Here is an 18,157-nt window from a genome sequence, read left to right as displayed (position 1 = left end):
GCGGCTGTGGAGCGGCGCTGCCCGTGGGAAGCCCCGGCTCGGCCCGGCCCTGGCGGCCCCGCTCCGGGCCTGCCCCGCTGGCGGCCCGGCCGCGCCCGGCGCGCTCGGCGGGAGGAAGCGCGGCCCTGGCCCTGCCCGCCGGGGCTGCCGGGGCTCAGGGCCTGCCCGGAGCTCGGCCCCGGCCGCTGGGACAAAGGCTGGGCTGGACGCGGCTCCGGCCTCTCCCAGGCCGGGGACGGTTCTGCGGCCGCTCCGGGTGACCGGTGCAGGCCGCGGCTGCAGCAGCATCCCTGGGGGCCCCGGCCGGAGCGAAGTGCGCCGGGAGCGGCCCATGCCCGCAGGAGCCCCCGCGGTGCGGCCGGGGAGCGGCGGCGGCCGGGCCGGGGCTGCGGCACGACGGCACTGCCCCGGCCAGCCGCGGGCTCCCCCGGTCCTCCGCCTCCGGTATATGCTTTTCTCAAGACAAACGTTTCAGTAAAATCAGTTCAACGCGAACTTGCGGTTCAGTTTCGTTCCGTTCCGATGGAAATTTACAGTGCTGCAGCGGGTCGTGTTGGTTCCCACCGGCACTTGTTGATGGTTGAGCAGCCTTGCAAAAACGGTGGATATTTGTTTTTCAGAAAGGCCTCAGCAAACCCTTTGAGTTTCTCTTTTTAAAGTTAGACCACTGAAAAATACTCTTTGGTTGAGCAACATTTTAGGCCTCATTAGGCTGAGGTGGCACAGTGCTGGTTTGTTTTTTTTTTTAAGTTAAATACAGGGATGGTAATATTAAAGAAGCAGTTTGCCTTGTTTTGGGAGCAGGAAAAAGGAAAGGTTACTCTCTCTGTGACAGAAGTGCAGGTACTGTCAGGAAATAATGTTTGTCACGTTTATTTGGTCTATTCTGTGTTCTGCCCTCCTGGTATGGACTGTGCTGAGACTGGTGGGGACTTCTTTGGGCAAAGAACTGATGGTTAAACTGAAGAATTTGGTATACTTGGAGTAAAAAGGTGAATTTTGGCTCCTTGTAGCTTCTACCTCATGAAGGATTACGTTTTGGGCCTTGTCAAGGTAGTATTATCCATCTTTCAAAAACCAGAGTCCCAGACCTTGTGAATGAAATGCATGGGTTAAAAGCTTGACCATGATATGCCAAAGCAGTACTGATTAAATAAGAACTAGCCTTGTAGTCCAGTTACAGCCCTCGATGTTGCCCCTTGTATTTCCACCTGACCCATTTTTCATATTTGAGTCGTTCCTCTGAATCACCTGTGTCTCCAAGGCTGAGAGTTGGTTTTGCACCCTGGCACCTGTGATGCCCTGTGAGCTCGTGGTGATGTAGCATCTGCATGCTCTCTCCAGTGGAGGAAGGGCAGTTGGTTCTGCTGTAGGTGGTTTAAAGTGGCTGTTTAAATATGGATTCAGGACTATGGGCCAGTGTGATGATGCCCAAATGCTGGTGGTTTTTCCTAAGGTAACAGATGAGTGTTTAGGTGTCCCAGGAGGAGTTGCGTGTGGGATCCTGGATGGGCTCTGGAGCAGCAGATTGCTGTGGCTGTGATGGTTCCTGGAACCTGCAAGAAACTCTGTCCCAGAAGGACCAGTGCTGCCACACCACCTGCATGGGCTCTGGGTGCGGTGGGAAGGGGCTGGATGTGGCTGCAGGTGGTGTGCAGGCTGCTGGGGCAGATCTGGCTGCTCTCCAAGATGCACAGTGGCCTTGCCCACAACATGTGTTCCTGCTGATGCCAAGGCAAGCTGAGTTGAACAAAGAAAACCTGACAAAAGTGGCGAGTGTTTCAAAGTTGGGGATGCCCAGCTTGTGGTGGGGCTGGGCAGGCGTTGGAGCAAGGGAGGTGCAGGAATTCATTGCTGGGTGGGGAGAAGAGTAGGTGGGACTGCGTTGGTGTTGATTTAATTGGCTTAAACAGCATGACAAGGTGGAGCAGGGAAGTCATTAAGCTGGAAAAAAGTAATTATATTAAAAAAAAAAGTTCTGCTCAGTTAATTTTCAGCCAGAAACGCTCTGACCTGGGTTGTGCAACTGCTGCTGTGACGGAGGTGGCAGTGGGAGAGGATGGAACTCTCATGCCAAGGGACTGTGACAGTGCTCCCCTGGACAGCAGTCTGTTGCTTTTGGAGACCCTGCCCAGAGGCCATGCACTTGGGCAAGCTCACCTGGGGAGAGAGTCCCTTGCAGGGGATTTCTGTTTTGGTGTCAAGGCCAGCAGTTTTATAAGGAGTGTCAGCTGTCACAGCATTCATCAGGGTCTGGGGATACGGCAGAGTCGTGAGGATGGTGGTACAGGGGAGAAGTCTTCAGAGAAATTGAGGCCCATCACATTGATGTCTGGGGCAAGGGCAGCACATCCAGAAGGTCTCTGCAAGCCACCCAGTTTTGGTTTTCATTCTGTATCCTACACCATTTTTGATATGCAAAGGCTAAAGTCCTGCAGGTGACAGGGACACTGCCCTGTCCATGTGCTGGGCTCACTGTGCAGCCATGACCCTCAAGCCTGCTGGTCAAGCAAGGGGTTGCTTCAGGCCTTCTCACCTTATTGTTCTGCGTTGCCCCAGCTTCACGCTCATGTCTTCTTTTGGCTGCCTGGGTCAGCTGCCCATGCCAAAGGACCTGGAGCTTCACTTCTTCCCAAAGAGTCTCCTGGCCAGTGCAGTTCATGGTGCTGTGTTCAAGGTAAAGCTTGGAAACAAAGGAGAGCTGGGCTTCTGAGTATTAAAATAGATCCTATTCTATAACTTCTTAAATGTCTGCTGCATGCACACTGAAGTGTGTCCAGATGTTGGTGACTGCTGGCCTGAAGAGTTGTTGTCCTTCTTACTCATGTGTAATGTTAAAGTTCAGGAACAGTCTTGAATATTTAGTGTCCTGGATGTTTTGTGGAGGAAACAGATTCTGCGGGAAGTAGGATACCTTTGACAGTGATTTAAGGGAAAAACAGCACCCAAATGGTAATTGGAGCAATTTTGTGTTTCTCTCATTGCCAAAATTAGTAATAGTCATTACTGCTACCATTATTCAGAAGATGATCATTTGAAGAATTGTGGTATGAAATCTAGAAATGTAGTTAATTCTAAGGCATAGGGAGAATTTTAATTCTAATTACAACCTGTGGAGTCACTCATCCTAACTACAGTGCCAGACAGGAACTGGAACCGCTTATAACTGATTGTTATGGAATCAGCTCAGCTGCATTGGGCATTCAGGAAGACTGGAGGCAACTGGGACTTTTCCAAATACTCACTGCCTGGTGTGCTCTGGTGTCTTTAAAAGGCAGACAGAGCTACTGTATATGTCTTCTCAGAGTGTACATGATGGCTCAGATATGCTGGGTGGGATTTCCTGACCAGTTCAACCAGAATTTGGGATTCTCAGTTCCCTTCGCATGTGTGTGTGGTCCTGTTTGCTCCCTCACTGATGTCTTTGCCCTCTTCACCCAACTCCAGCTATTTTAGCAAAAATCAGAGGAGGTCTGTCTCTTGTGAGAATCCTTTGTGGGTATGAGGCAAGGAGCCAGGGCAGGGAGGTTGTTAAGAGGTGTCAGAGTGCATGAGGAGATGAACTAGAGTCCCTATCTCACCCTTGGGTGCCATTCATGACATCAGTGGCTCACTGAAGTTGGGTGATCAGTTCCTATTTACAAGGAAACTCTGTTCTGTACCTCTCTCTTTCTGGCAGAAAAGAGCTGCTGGGAGGCTTTCTGAGAGGTCAGGGGTTGTTCTTGTTTGGCTAGTGACAGAATTGGTGAATACTGCCATGAACTGTGTCAGTCACTGCGGTCAGGTGAATTTGGTGTGTGTGTGTGTGTGTAATGTACATTGTGTGAGTGGGGTAATCGTGGCTCCTGCACACAGCACTGGCAGAAGCAGAATATTGCTTGAAACCATTTGTGGGCATCACTGCGACCAGAGTGATCCTCAGTATGGGAATTCAGTAAGAGATGCCATGATTCCTGTGTCCTCCTCTGTTGCTTGCTGCCTTGGTGAGTGCATGCAGTGACTGGAGCTGCTCCCTTCCCCACCAGGAAGGTGCTCCTGGTCCCAGGTCTGGCAGGAGGAGAGGAATGAGATGTTGGATCTGCTGGAACAAGTGAGCACTGTCAAAAGGCAGGTGGGGAGGACTTACCTCTCTGAGCAGAGAGGCACGGTGGGCAGAGAAAGTGACTTAGCAGTGTCAACATGGCAGCTTGCTTAGGGAACCTCAGGGGAATTTGGGTAACAAGAGCCAGTGGGGAGATGCTGGAATTGTGAAGGAGCAGCAAGTGAGCAGCAGTTTAGCTATGAAGCAGTGTATGAATGGCCAGGTAAATTAAACATATGATGTAGGTATGAGAACAAGGAAGATAGAAAAGAACAAGATAAGAGGGTACAGGAGGGGAGAATCAATGCCTGTCCTCAGTAGGTAATAAAATGAGTGTTCTCTGTCCCTGTGTATTTAATTGCCCATTCCTACATAGGCCAGGTGAGCAGCTGGGAACTGATTGAATACAGTCAGAAGGTGCCTGCACTTCCACTTGCCTTCGGTGGAATTACCAAACCTGTGTGCATTAGCAGACAGCACTGATGGAGGCTGACTCTGGCAGATTGATGGGTGTATGTCTGCTTGGACATACTTGCATTTGTTAAGAAAGATAAAAGTTGTGTGGTGAGCAAACCAGTGTATTTTAATTCATTTGTGCCTCCAGTTTATTCCTGTATGGGCCCTATAGCCATGTCTGCTTTGTGTTTGAGTCTTGTCACACACTTGTGTGTGTAGGGTTGTATTGGTATGTGGGCACATGGTTTTGCGTTTTGGCTTTCTATTTTGATTTACTTATAATCACCTGATGTTTTTGATCTGTCTGTTTTCCTGGTAAAGGAGCAGCCCAAAAGTACTAGTCTCCTCAAGTGCTGGGAGGCCTTTTCAGTTATTTTATGCTGATTTGAGGAAGCCAAGAGGTGTGGAAGTCACACTGTCACCCATCAAAATGAGGGTTATCCTGCAAGAGAAAGATGAGTTTTGTGAGGAAGCAAAAAAAGCCAAAATGTGTACTTTCCCAACTTCATGTTTTTGAGGACTCCCTGAAATTAAATTTGTGCATATGCAGTGAAGCATTGGTTAAAGGATTCTTGTGTAACCATATCAAGCTCTGCATGTATCAAACAGACATAAACAGCTTTTTAGCATCATGCTTTGAAGTTGGATGTCTTCTGTTGGATTCAGGTTTGATAAGATTTTATGTGAAAGAAAATGTGGAGGTCTGCTTCCCGGTGGAGGAAGCAGGCTACTTGTTGTAGCCTGTGGAGACTGGAAAGGAAAACTGCAAGGGGAAGAAACTGTGCAGGGTGTTTGTGTAGTGCTCTGCCCTGTGGGTAGGAACTGGCAACAAATACCCATCCAGGCTTCACTGAAGTGACATTTATAAAGACGATATAAAAATCTCTGAATGGATGTGATGCTTCTGGCATCCTCTCAAAGGCTGGAGTGCACTGATCTGGACCAGCATTGGAAAGGTGCTGGTGATGTTCCCAGCTCTCATGTACCTCATTTAAAGTGGGCTTCATTGAATTCAAATGCCTCTTAGATGTGGATGTGTGTCTTGCCCTTCTTCCTTGTACTACGACAGCAGCATCCACTCAGGAAGGTGGGGATTGCTGTGCTGCAGCAGCAGGGTGAGGAAAAGCTGCCTGGTACTGGCAGTTGAACCTTTTCATTGTAGTTCAAGAGGTATCACCTTGGCATATAGGCTTTTTCGTGGATATTCTGGTCCGGGTGGATTATTATTGTAGAATGTTGTCTGCTGGCTTTGGAGAGATGAACAAATATTTTGGGGATTCCTTTGTTGATCCTGGTCATTTACGGTTGCTGGGCTGTAGCATCTCTTTTGGAATGAGAAACTGAGTCCCTCTGATGACACTAATTCAAAAGAATCAGTGTCTTTAAATCTTACTTGCCTAGGAGTTAGTGCATTTTTAAGCTGTTTGTACATTGGTTTGGTTGGTTTTTGGTTCTCCCTGTGCAGTTCTGCTGCTGCTCCCTTGGCCAATGCCTTCAGTAATGTGAATCTTCCACTGTGTTTTTCCAGGCTGCTGGTGTTTTTTGTGAAGGGCTTTTGTCTGTCTTGTGGGTACTCAGGTTTCTTTTCATGTTGTAGATTTGTTTTATTGCAGATGTGTGAGCAGTGGGTAAATGACAGTGCAGTGCTTGTTGAGGAAAAATGTCTTTCAAAAAGGTGTGTTATTATAGCTGGATTAGTTAATGTGCAGTAGTTACTCATGGTGAATCCCTGTAGAGAGACACTTCACCTGTGTTTCTTTAGTTCAGCTCATAGATAACTTGAATACTGTGTCTCTGCTAGGCTGAGAGTGGAACAGCTATTGCATGTTCGTTGTCCCTCCATCTACACATGTCCCTCTGGTTTGGAGGATGTCTGTAACATGAACATGAGGCTCACCCCTCACAGTCGACACTGACTTGGGTGTTTAGAGGGCTGTCAAAATATTGAAATACTTGATTATCAAAATCAATGAGAAGGAAAGTGCTTAGAGTTATTTTGAAGGTGCCGAGGAGTTAAGCCATTGTTCATAAAGTGTGAAATGCAAGGAGAGTGGGTTTCACCTCGTTCTCCTGGGACAAGATTGCAGCCTTGGGAAGGATTTGTGCAGCCTTGGAGCTTTGGTTTTTACTCATGGTTCTTTCAGTGTCTGAACAGGACAAAATAGCTTTTGGTTGACTCTGCACCCTGTTTTCTACCCCCACCCACCTGCTTGTACTGCTGCTGAGTTGTTGGACAAGTTATCTCTGTTACAGGTGTCTTGCTGAGGTTTGCTAGGTGGACTTACGTAAACTGTGTATGAGATGCTTGGAAAACTGCCACTGCAGGTGGCACCTCGTGTGGCAGCCTCTCAAAGGGGTGGTCCTGTGCTACCAGCATTGAACTGACTGCAGGAGCTGCTATGGATGTACCTTTTAATACACGTGCCTTTAACATACACAGCCTATCTGTTTGTTCACCTTGCAGGCGTTTCCCATGTTGGCCCATGTTTGTCCCTTTGCCTCGTGAGTGGTCCCAGCTCAGGACCTGCCTTCCCTCGTGGGTTCTGTGCCTGGGGGAATTGGCCTTTTTCCTGAGACCCTTCCTGAAGCTGAAGGGAAGGATAGACTGCAGGGAGATCTTGTAGCAGGAGAGATTTGAACTAATTCCTGTGATTGGATGTGGTAAACTTGGAGCACCCAGAGGACAGTAGGGATGTGTTTTAAACCAAAGGATGTAGAAGACTGATAAACTTTGGCAGCTGAATACCTTTGGAAATAATGATAAGTTGAAAACTTGCTCTGCCTTAGCAGTTGAGCTGCCTCGGCAGGGAAGCTTTGTCAGCCTGAGCATCTGCATTTGGGGGCTGGTGTTTTGGACAGGCTGTCGTGCTGACTTTGGTTCTAAATTTCTCATTCCACTTTAATTTATGTTACATTAGTCTGGTTCTTAAGGGCATCTGCAATCTTACTGGGTTTCCTTTTGTTTGAGGGGAAGCTTTAGCTCTTGAAGATCCCCATGACTTACATTTCCTGGTCTACTTAGGTGGGTGTTTCTTCAGGATTAGTCCTGCAGGTCATGTAGGTGCAACATGTCTGTGTCTCCTCATGGTTAGGTGGAAAGGTGCAAATGTGATTTTTATTGATTTGTTTAAGCACAGTCCCAGTGGAGCTCTCTGCAGCCCTGTTGGATGCCTGCTCTGTGCCCGCACAGTTCCTTTGCAAGGTGTGTGAGGTTTCATTGGCCTGGATTTGCATCAGGAGTATCATGTGATGCTGCAGAGCATCTTCCAAAATGTGTGACCTTGACTCCTCAGGCTGTAACCCTCAGTGGCGAGATCTCTGCTGTTGCTGTTGGTGAGGAAATACAACACAGTGTTGCCAAGTATCGCTGTCCATCTCCCTCCTGTTTCTCCTCTCAGGTGAGCTGAACTGCCGTGCACATGGGTGGTGTAGTGACAGTGTTCAGTGGGTATGGCCTGTTAACTTCTGCATGAGCATCAAGGGAGATGGGAGTATGTGTATTGCACAAATTGTGTATTTATGAGCTGCTAAATTGATTTCCTCTTCTGCAAATCAAAGCCTTGGTGTTTGCTCTTTACTGGAGGCAGGGCAAGCCCTCCAGGAAGCAGACAGCTCTGCTGGTCCTGGAGCGAACAAAGAGTCCAATCGCCAGGAATTAGTCTGTGTTTTGAATAATTCATCTGATCTTTCTGAGGTGCTTCAGGAGATGCCCTGTGGCGTAAGGAGGACAGCTGTTGGGAGCAGACAGCTGAGCCTAATGGGAGTTTGTCCTTTATCTGTTTTTGTCTAGGCTTATTTTTTTCCTGTGGACCAAAAGAGTTGTGTGGTTTGCTTTGGACCTAATTCTCTGGAAGTGGTTCTCTTAACTGAATTAACTATCACTTTGCTTTTGGAGCAGAAAGCAAAGTGTTTGTACTTTGAAGAGGTTTGTGGACCGAGATAAAACAGTTTCCTTTAAAAACATATGGTTGTGTTGTTTGACCTGGGAGGGGTCGTGGACTAAGATAAAAGCACTGCGTTTGGAAATCTCTTCTGGGGAGCAGTGGGACCATGTCCGAGTTTTCCTGTAAAGACCAGTTTCTCTCCTGAACACCGTCAGTTCAGGATTTAATCTCATGCCAGACTCTGGAAACCTCATCCTACCTTTGATATCCTCTTCTTTCTTCTTGTCCCACTCAGAAACCTGCATGGGCAGAAGCAGGAAGGGGGAGGATGGTCAGAACAGCTTTGTACAATGCTGATCAAGACTTACAGCTGAGACCTGAGATGTTCTTCAAGGTCCTTTTTGCCTTGGGGTAGCTGCAACAATCAGCATGTGGAAAGTGGGGTGTTTGCATGTCAGCTTTTAGAGCTGGCTTCCTTCGTGATTTGGGGAAGAGGTCAGCTCTTTGCTTTCTGATCTGATATAGCCCAGCTGTTGTCACTAGAAAGTGTGACACTAAGGTGTAAGTTAGTATGCAAGTTTGTACAAAAGACTTGTGAATGAGCTCAGACTTCTGTTGGAAGAAGAAAGGGTTGGATGCAAAGGTTTAGATATGTGCTGCTTGAGGCAGCAGCTTGGCAGTTGAGTTCTTTTTGCACCAGAGCTACATGTTGTGGAATATCTGAACAAGCCTGCCAGCATTCTCCTGGAAATGCAAAATCTATTTTAAAATATGTTTCTAATTAATTTATTTCTTTTCGAGAAGAATTGGAGTAATAGCCCGGCTGGTTATGCCAGTCATAGCCAGATAGGCTTCTTATGGATTAAGCTTTGCCACCGTGCATCAGTGCTAGATGTCCTTGGGGCTAAGAGCAAAAATTTACTCTCTGGCCTGTTTCTGTGGTTTTATCCCAGCTGATTCTGCTGATGAGGACTGCACCTGAGCAAATGGGAGAAGGATCTTCTCAGCAAATGTGGAAGTGGCAAAGATTGAGACAGGAGTGGTGGGAGCTGGTGTCCGAGGCCTGTGTGTGTCTGTCTGGATGGTTGTGTGGGAGGGCTCGGCTGACTTCCCCATCAGGGCCATGGTTTGGAATCTTCTGTGACTTGAAAGAAATTCCTGGTCTGATTTGTCAGTATGGCTGCTTTTGTCCTGCCCTATGAAAATACGGGAAATGAATGTGTGAATGCACAGTTTGTTTCAGTGAGGCCCTGCAATGTTTCTAGGTCTGGTCATTTGCTTTAATATTGGCAGGCCTTAGTCAGGGCTGACTTGAACGGGAGCCTGGAACTGAACTGGCAACAGGGACCCTGCTTCGTTGCTGAGCTGCCAAAAGTCTGAGCTGCACCCTGCCCCATACCAGGGCACTGTGCTGCTCTCTCAGGACCTGGGACGCAGTCCAGGAACCACTTGTCCACAGTGTTGTTTCCAAGTAGTAAATAGCAGCTTTTGGGGAAGATTTGTGTTGGGTTTCCCTCTGAGAGCTGGGTGATACTCTGACTTCAGCAGCAGAGCTCTGACTGCCCGGTGTTCTCAGAACAATCCTGTGCTGGCATGTCCTGACAGATAATGCTCTGTGACAATACTCTTCAACAGGTTGATGTCCATGCTGTTGAGCAATGCAGAAATGGAGGGTGTAATAATACTGGGGTCAACATCTTGCTGTCCCTTCAGGCGTTGTGTTCGAGAGTTGTGGGTTTAGCAGCTAACACAGGTTGCTGCATGGGAGCTGAGCTGATGAAGGGGAAGTTTGGGTCATCTTCATCTAAGCCGGCAGGAGTTGGTGCTGCTTTACTGCCCAGCAGGGACATTGACTCGTGCCAGGAGAAAAGTGACTGCTCTTCCAACCTTGATGATTCAGTCCCAAGTATGACAGTTGTTTTAGATGACTGTGGGTTTGATATGATCTGGTCCATGTTAGGACTCAAAGAAATGCAAAGACACTTGGAAATCTCTTTGAAAAGAGCAGTGAAATAATTACGTGTAGCAACACAGTGAAAGAAGTGTGTTTGTGCTCCATGGGCACACACATTCTGCTGGGATCAGCCAGAGCCCAGCTAATGCCCTTACTCCCTGCTAAGGGAACTGGCTAGCTGAGTGTCCAGGGATTCCTACGACAAGTTTAATATTTTGTGTCCACTAGTTACTCTTTTCTACCTCATGTATAAGCATATCAAACTCCTCTTAAAAACATTTAGGACTCTTGGCTTTCAGTAGATGATTTCAGTCATTATCTGATATATTCTTTCTGTTGCCACACCTTGGTGATTTCATGGCACTTGTGTAGCTGTTGATCTGGCACTTTCAACATGCATATGCTGCTCCCTCTGTAATGCCTGTGTCTCAGAGGTGTTTTAGAGTGTGATGGTATTCCTGCCCTGGTGTGCCTTGGGCTAGGCAAGGAACCAGCCTCCTCTCCCCTTTCCAGCACATTCCATCTGTTCCCACGGATGGGATGTTATTTGTGGTATCTTTGGGGGTCACGTTGTCTCTGGAGTTTGCCGATGGTCTTGTATGGAGCAGAAAACATGGGCAGCAAGGCCAGGTTGATACCTCAGCTTCCCCCCTTCTCAGATGCTGCCTAGGGCAGTAGCACCAGGAGCAGACCTAAGCTGTGCTGGTGCCATGAGCAGAGATGACTTTTGCATCATTGATACAAGGCCATGCAGCTCCCACCTTCTCGGCAAAAAACTGGGAGCCCTGCTGTAGTGGAGAAGTTGCAGCATCATAAATCAAGGCATTGTGGGTCAGTTTGCTCTGGGGCAAGCATGGGCCAGGTGGGCAGCAGCACTGGCTCTGGCCACAGGCCACACACGGGTGGCTGCAAAGGTGTAAAAACTTCTTTGTGGTGCTCGGACACCTTGCGGGAGCCAGGAGGGGCCTCTTGGTGCTTTTGTGTGGGACAGTCAGTTTGTATGCAGGGCTGGTGCACGCGTTCCTTTTACTGGAAGCTTGGAGGGAGAAGGAGTTAATGGGGACAAGGGCAAGGGAAGAAGATAGCTGGATCTGAGTTGGGGCTACTGGCTGATATTTTTGCAACAGTCTTCTGTTACCCAGCGTGAGACCATGAGGATTAGCTGGGCAGACTCTCAGGCTCCTTCCATACTGAGGGCCCGCCTGCCCTCTGCACAGCAGTAAAGCTTTTTTCCATAGACTTTCAAAATCCAGTGCACTTGGGGAATTTTTATTGAGAGGTTTTATGGTGTTTATTTCTTTAGCAGAGAAATTTTGTGTTTGCTCCTAGTTATTTACCCTAGTAAAAGAGTAAACAGCAAGGTTGCTGCTTCCTGAGAGTGCAGTGGTGCTAAATTCCTCATGCACATTGCTGTAGTGCCTGCATCCCAGAGCCTGCTGGATCACACCTGCCTCTTCCAAGTGTTGGCAGCTCGGGTCGTTGTCACTGCTCGAGGAACAGGAGCTTTGCTGTGACCTGCCCCTTACATCAAGCAATGGATCTGTACCCAGCTCTGTAGTGTGATTATCTGGTGTGATCTCTGTGTGATTAGGAAGAAATTCTTTGCTTTGGAAGAAATTATTCCCTGTGAGAGTGCGGGGAGGCCCTGGCACAGTCTGCCCAGAGAAGCTGTGGCTGCTCCATCCCTGGAAGTGTCCAAGGCCAGGTTGGATGGAGCTTGGAGCAACCTGGGATAGTAGGAGGTGTCCCTGCCATGGCAGGGGGTGGAATGAGATGGTCTTGAAAGTCTCTTCCCACCCAAACTATTCTGGGATTGTGTGAGTCTGGCTTGGCTGCTGGTGAGGATGAAGAGAATGCTGCGGGCAATGCTGCTTGCCCAGGTTGCAGTTGTACAGGTGAGCTGTCATTAGCAGCACCTGTGGGGGAATATTACAAAAAGCCACTGTACTTGTCCTCCCCGGCTCTGGGCAGGTGTCTTTGATGAAAGTGTGGAATGCTGTGCTTGACCAGGTCTGGTCTTTCGCTTGGTGGCAGTGCTGGAGGGCTGGGCTTCTGTGGGAAATTGCCTGGGCACAAGCAGCTGGACCATCTGTTTTAAAATATTGCTTAATATGGGCAGATTTACTCCAGACCTTCAGCTTTCTGGGAACAAAACAATGTCTTCAGTCTTAAAGTTTGTTATTTCGTACAGTACCTTGGTCCACTCCTTTGCTGCCAGATGCCAGTGTTTGTTCCCTGGATCCTGATGATGGGACTGCTCTGTATTCAAAGCAGTGCAGCCTAAAGTTTGATCTAAAAAATCCATTTAATTTATGATTTTAGAGTAAACATTGAAAGATAAAAGAAGAGTCTTAATGCTGATGCTCTCCTTTGAGTGAATGAATGAGAAATGGTCTCTTACTTCAGGCTTTCAGATAAGCTTCTGTGAAAAAGCATAAAGAGAGAAAGCTGTGCCTTTTATTTAGCATTCCCCTTGTTTTTTATCAATATTGGTACTGAGAATTTGCTTTTTCTTGTGACTAACCAGATATATCATTCCTACTCCTGAGAGAGTCACCATTTCTCACAGTGCTAGTGCAGCAAGAACTCAGTTAAAAGGTCACCAATTGTTGAGGTGGATTTGTGCCTTTTGCTTTGCCTGTGACATGAGGGTAGCATGATTTGTTTCAGTTTTTGGTTTTGTTTTTTTTTTTTAAATCTGGATTTTAGAAATCTTGTGCCTTTGCATTTCTTTCAATTTACATAAAGTTTTTTTGTTTTTACTCAGTATGCAAATTTGTTGCAGCAATTCTAATATCTGAAGAGATAATTGTTAATGTTTTTTAAACGGTGTCTTTGGGTTTTATCTCAGTATATTTTGTGACTGCTATTCAGAGACATTTCTTCTGAGATACTGTATATAGAAAATCCTTTGTTGTCCATTACTTTTCACAGACTGATGTTTTTCTGTCTTGGAAGAGCTGAGAAGGAGCTATGCTTCAGTGTTCCAGCACAGAGTGAGCTGTCTGTCAAAATTACTCCCCTAAGACAGGATTGGACAGCACCTATTTATTCCTTAATAGCTTTCTCTCCGCTCAGGATATACAGACATTTAGGAAACTTGGTGTTTGAAGCTGGAATTTCAAACCTCTTTTGCAAGCTAGAGCTGTGTGGCAGGAATTGAGGTAGATTTATGGACCTCTCCGGTGAATACCAGAGAGGACAGTGGCTGAGGTGTGAAAAGAGATGGAAGGGAAGCGTCTGCCCCAGGGAGCTGTGGCCTGGAGGTGTCTGGATGGGGAGAAGTGGTCTGTGGGCACAAGGGAGCAGTGACCTGCTGGTGACTATGATGCAGCTGTGTTAATGGCTCTGCAGGTGAGACTGAGTTAGAGATGGGATTTGCTGGGAACAGCTGGCACCCGATGGTTCATATGAACTACGGCAGCCCAAGAAGGTTGATTAATATTTATTAAGGACAATGGCTTGCTTTTTTGTCAGACTGTCTGCCAACTCAGAGTTGTCTGACATGTTAAGACTGGAAGTGCTTCTGCAGGAGTTTAGTTAACTTCCCCAGCAGTGCTTTTCAGCTGAAGCTGAGACCTTCTGTCAGGGATAGAGTGTTAGAAGGGTTGAAGTCTGCTAGCAAACAAAAAGTCTTGAATAAGAGATATTCCACAGAAAAAAAGGAAATAAAAAGGCTTTGTCATCAGAGGGTTTTGTAATATAATGAGGTTTTTTCAGAGCTCAGCAGCTGGGTCTAATTGGTAGGTAGCCCCTGTAGCAAACCGGTGATGAATGAGATCTTAGGGAAGGGAATTTGTTGTTTTGCCATTGCAGGAGTTAAGGGGTTCTGAGGCTGCTGCAAGCTGAGGACTGATAACCAGTGAACCCTTTCTGCCCAGCCCTGTTCACTCTATTGGCTACCTGGAAGTGTAGGAAAACATGGGAGCTGCTTTTGCTGGTGGCAGGGAACTGCAGAGCCAGGCTGCTGCCAAAGGGCTTCCAGAGAGCAGGTGACAAAAATCCCTCCAGCATCTCTGTGGCTTTCTGACCTTGACAGTTTTGGAGTGAAAATGTGTGCTTCCAGCTCTGGGCTCTGCAGTGCACTTTGTCCTACAAGCAGTGGTGTGCTGGTAGTTTCTCACCTGCACTGCTGTGAGCTTCCTTCGTGCTGTGGGCAGCCATGGAGTGCCCGGGGAGGGCTGTAAAATGCTTGCATTAAAATCACTTTGCTGACTCCTATGCCTGGAGGCAGGAATGCAGGTAGGTCAGAAACGCATTAAGAAAAAGCCTTAAACCAATACTTCACCACCTCTTTGCCCAAAGCATCACAGTTTGCCTTAAAAATGCAGAAGATACACAAAAATGGTTGAAAAAAGGGGGTTGTGCCCAGGATGCTCTTGCTTCCAGGGACTTCCTGTATTGTTGCCTAGTGGAGATCTTCCTCTCCAAGAGTTGTGACTGTCTCATTCTCTAGGAGCAACTGGTGTTGTGCATCTGAGCATAGATGGTCTTGGTTTGCACATTTGAGATTGTGCTGGTTTGGGCCTTCCCCTTCCTGCGGACAGAGCCATGGCTGGAGCAGCTGCCTGTGCTGCTGGATGGGCACTCTGTGTCAGCCCAGAGAGCTGCTGAGAGGTGCCTGTGGCTTGTTTCCCCTTTAGATTTTAACCAGGCAAATTATGACATGAGCTATTAGGAAAGAAGATTCTTTCGACAGAACAAACCCCATTTGTTCCTGGCAAAAGTGGTTTACAGCAAAGAGAGATTTTGATGTTGAGTATTTTCCATTAAAAATACTGTTAAGTGCTAAATAGTGACAGTGTGTTTGCTTTAATTACTGCCAGAGTATATGTTAATTGTAGTTTTCTCTTTAAACCGCTTGTTAAAGTGCTGGGGGTGTATTTGCTGACTTCGTGCACGTTCCATGCAAATGTCACATATATTTTGAAGGAAAGGATGACAGGAGCTTGAATGCATTTACCCATTTGTCAGCTTTCTGTTTCACAGGCAATTTCTGTAGGTCGTGCTTACCAGCTATTAATGAGAATCGTGGGAGCTATTGGGTATTAATTTATTTTTTCAAGTACTCAGTGCTCAGTAATTGTTGATGATGAAACTGGTGGCACTTACAGAGGGCAGGAGGGATCTGGCCTGGACCTGGCACAGGCTGGCACAAACCTTTTGTCCTCTCCCATTAAGTGTTGGTTTCTGCTGTGCATCCACTTCTTTTTCTTCAGAACAACATCTTGAATTTGAAGGTGGGGGTTATTTTGTGCTGAGAAGGCAAATGCAGTTGCTCTTCTCCATGCTAGAAGATCAAAGGATTTTTACTGGAGAGAGATGCTTTGCAGATTCTCTGCTCGTTGTAAATGAAAGGAATGTAACACAGGTGTGTGAATTTCTCTTGTAAACCATTGAGAAGTGGCAGGATTTGATCCCCAGTGCTCTACAGCCCTTTCAGGGGAAAACAGCAGCAAGCCTCAGTTCAGGATGGCAGCTTTGCCTTAGTGAATAATTTGGCAAAACTGTGCTGTCAGGTGAGACATGAGATGTGTTGATGTTCTGCTAACCTAGATTTGGGAGACCCTGACAGTAAGCAGTCAGTGTATTAATGGTGAAACGAGGGGGGAAGTATGCAATGGAACTGACTCCTGCTGGCCTAAAGAGAGCAGCTTTTAGCTTGCAGCTTCTGCAGTGCCCTGGGGTGCAGCTCTGCGGAGCAGCAGGATGCAGCGCTGAGCTTCCCGTGGCTCAGGTCCCTGTCCCGTGGCATTCCTTGCCCAGGCCACCGCCCAAGCCCTTCTCCATTTTCGTGTGTTGGGCTCCTGCCTGTGCTCAGCTCTGTCTTGTCTGTGGGGAGGGCTGTTCTCAGGGGTAGTTGCTTCCTATTTATGTTTTGCTGACAAGTCTGTATAAAGAAAATGAAAGGGTCAGGGACTCTTCTCTTTTTTTCCTGTTTCTCTCAGGGTTGCAAACCTCAGAACTGTTTGAAACGTATTTCCCAGACTTTGATGTGAGGATCCCTTCCCAGTGTAATTTCGTTTCTCCTCCTGAGAAGTTGTGTATAGTTAAAGGAACACTAAGAACATGTGAACAAGTGCATTTTCATAGGCTGGCTGTTCCAGTGCTTTGGCTACTTTTAAAAAAAAAAATCTGTGCATGTGTGTAGTGACACTTCATGGAGTGACAGCCATTGTATTTCCATGATAGCAAGGGCTGGGCTTTTCTTAGGCTTCCCTTCAGCTTTTTTCTCTGGTTTTGTTTTGATAATCAATCAACTTTTTGTCACTTTTTGTGGATTCACATCTCTGGCCCTTTTGTTGAGGAGAAACCAGGATCCTTTTCATTAAATAGCTTTTTTCTCTTGGAGTTCAGAGGTGTCAGCAGTACCAGGAATATATATATATTTAGGGAAAACAGCATTTTGCAATATAACATGGCTTGTTTGTGGATGTGACAGGGACTGAAGCTGTTTCCTTGTCTGAAAGCGTTAGAAGCAAAGTTTCAGTAGAGGCAGGATGACCAGAAGTGGCTGTGACTTGCTCAAGTAAATGTTACTTCTGACAGGCACTGGCTGCTTCATGTGAGATGTTCAAAAGAAAGGAATAAAAGTTTGAATGGATCTTCATCTCCACACAGATTTTGTACTCCTGCCCTTCCCAGGTGTGCAAAAACCTGATTATACCAGGAAGAGGGGAATGGCAGCTTGATCCTGCATGGATTCATTGGACATGGGACTTGTAGGTAAATACAAATTCAGGAGCAGCATATGGACATGGCTTGCACCCTCATTGGCGATTCATAATATTTCTAGCAAGTTTTGCTCTACTGGAGAGGGAAGCCACAGGAATTACCAGCTGGAGTAGCTTTAACTCCAGAGCCATTTTGTTTCTCCAGTTGCACCTCTGAGCAGTTGGGGTTGTGGGTGCTGAGCAGCAGCACCACTGTGCCCCTTGCCATACCTGCTGCCCTGGGTGCTCTCAAAGGTTTTGGGGATCCAAGGGGCATACTGGCCAGTTAAGGACAGTTAGGGCCTGTAAGTAGTGCAGCAAGATAAATACAGTAAATATTAAAAAGCACTTTTTTTTTCAGTTGTATAAACTGTAGCAACAAAAAGGCAACAGGAGTTCTGTGGAGAGAAAGGGTTTGTGTGTCCATCAGGGAAGGAGAAGGCTTTGAGCTGGGTGGTGGAAGGAGACCAGAGCTCTTCACAGAAGTTTCACCTCCTGACTGTGATCCATATGCTGGAGCCAAGCTCTGCAGAGGCTTGGGTTTGTCCTGGCTGGGAACATGGGGATTTTACTCATCTGGAACCACACAGAAAAGGAAAACCACAAAACCCTCAGCTTCCTGCTCTGCAGGTAACATGATTGCAGCTCCTCATTTCTCTACTTCCACATTCTGCAGTGTTTGCTTGCATTACAAATGCCTGTATTAAGGTCTTTATTTAAAATTTTATTTATCTTTTTAGATATGCTCTCTCTTCACTGACAGGATGCAAGTGTTTTTTTAGAGTTGCATGAGCTGATGTAGCAAAGCCAGCCTGTTGTTCGTTGCTGCAGAAGTGTATTGCTGCAGATCCTTTGGCTGTTGGTTTGGAGTCAGAGTTTCTGTGTTCATCTGTGCAGTTCTTCCTTCAGGAAGAAGTTTAATTGTTGTAACACTTCAATCAGTATTATCTTCGCTAACAAGAAGCTGAAGATCTCTGCCACATAAGTAAATATCCACAAGGTTGTTGAGAGCAGCCAGCTGTTGGCTGTTGGAGGCAGCTCTGGCAACCTTCCAACCTCCTGAAGGCAG

The 18,157-nt window shown here is 47.0% G+C and overlaps 1 protein-coding gene across 2 annotated transcripts in view; it reads left to right on the top strand.

The window, feature by feature from the left end:
* MAP2K4 (mitogen-activated protein kinase kinase 4) overlaps positions 1-18,157 on the top strand; it is a 76,134-nt gene that overhangs the window by 325 nt on the left and 57,652 nt on the right. The window lies entirely within an intron of this gene.

The sequence above is a fragment of the Corvus cornix genome, chromosome 18 (genome assembly GCF_000738735.6).
Source record: "Corvus cornix cornix isolate S_Up_H32 chromosome 18, ASM73873v5, whole genome shotgun sequence".
NCBI classification, from domain to species: Eukaryota; Metazoa; Chordata; class Aves; order Passeriformes; family Corvidae; genus Corvus; species Corvus cornix.
This window is presented reverse-complemented; position numbering and strand designations above follow the sequence as displayed.